Here is a 1,568-nt window from a genome sequence, read left to right on the forward strand (position 1 = left end):
GTTTTAAGGCCATTATTTGGTCCGTTTTTTATGTCAAAGTCACTCTACACGTCCATTATTTGCATATTTTGTCTATTTTGGTATTTTGACGTGTTTTGTGAGAAATGTGCATAATTGTGCCGAAAAAGGGAGCCAAAACGCCAAGTTTGGAAATCTGGAGTCAGACGGCGACCGGCGACCGCCGCGAAAGCCGGCGCCCGGCGGGCAGATCAACGCAGCGGTCCGCCTCGGAAAAATGTGCTTGGAAGAGAAGTCTCGTCCGGCGACTGCCGGAAGATGTGCGTGATTTTTATTTTTAGCCGAAAATGTGCTTGGAAGAGAAAAATAAATGAAATGTTAAAAGTGCCTTGGGTTAGAAAATTGGAGTTATCTTTACTCTACTTGGGATATTTTTATTTTTAGTCACTTTTTAGCCAAATATTCCTCACCTACCAAAGAGCCTACATTACAACCAAAGATAAAGACCTTTCGAACTTTTGAAGCTTAATCACATTTAGTAGAGGAGGGAGTAGACTTTGAGCAAGCCTATGGTAAACTTTGCATGATGCATGATTTGAGTGCTTATGTACACATTACCCTTATACACTTGTCCCTTCGGGGACATCTGATAAAATTGGAACGATACAGAGAAGATTAGCATGGCCCCTGCGCAAGGATGACACGCATAAATTGAGAAATGGTACCCTTATACACTTTGAGAGTGAGAGAACACTTCCCATCTTTGGAAGTTTGCCACATGTGAGAGATTGAATTCAAGGTGTTCCACGAGTTAGTAATGAAAGTCCACTAATAAGCCATGCTTGATTTGATTGCGTTAATACATGTTTAAATTGTTCTTCCATCTTTTGAGGCAATTATGACGTCTAGTCCTTGTGCATTCCGTGCGTCTATTTGGTGCATTTATTGTTTTGTTTGAGGACAAACAAAACTGTAAGTTTGGGGGAGTTGATACGCTCGGATTTTGCACTGTTTTAAGGCCATTATTTGGTCCGTTTTATATGTCATAGTCACTCTACACGTCTATTATTTGCATATTTTGTCTATTTTGGTATTTTGACGTGTTTTGTGAGAAATATGCATAATTGAGCCAAAAAAGGGAGCCAAAACGCCAAGTTTGGAAATCTAAGGTCAGACGGCGACCGGCGACCGCCGCGGATGTGTGCGGCGACCGCCGGCGCCCGGCGGGCAGATCAACGCATCGGTCCGCCTCGGAAAAATGTGCTTGGAAGAGAAGTCTCGTCCGGCGACCGCCGGAAGATGTGCGGCGGTCCGCCGCCGAGGGAACAGACTCTCTGGACTCCAACGCGGCGACCGCCGGCCAAGGTGCGGCGGCCCGCCGGAGAAAGGCAGCGAATCCGAGAAGCCCTAGATTTGCGCCCAGTTTTACCATATTTTGGAGATTTTTTTCCTTCTACAACAAGTCATGGCTTTCCCCTATAAATAAGACCTCAAGCTTCATCAAAAAAGAGAACTTCCAATTGCAAAATACTTCATAGAGATCAAGACCTAGAGTACTTCATTGGTGCAAGGAGTTGGAGAAGGATTTCAAGAACATCAAGAACAACAAG

General features: G+C 44.4%; 1 non-coding gene across 1 annotated transcript; it reads left to right on the forward strand.

Annotated features, from left to right (window-relative positions):
• Positions 1-588: 588 nt before the first annotated feature.
• LOC125208724 (U6 spliceosomal RNA) lies at positions 589-691 on the forward strand. The gene has a single exon (XR_007174205.1). It is a non-coding gene; the product is annotated as a U6 spliceosomal RNA (small nuclear RNA).
• Positions 692-1,568: the final 877 nt, after the last annotated feature.

The sequence above is a fragment of the Salvia hispanica genome, chromosome 6, assembly GCF_029641045.1.
Source record: "Salvia hispanica isolate PSC_SH4W2 chromosome 6, Shi_PSC_v1, whole genome shotgun sequence".
Taxonomy (NCBI): domain Eukaryota; kingdom Viridiplantae; phylum Streptophyta; class Magnoliopsida; order Lamiales; family Lamiaceae; genus Salvia; species Salvia hispanica.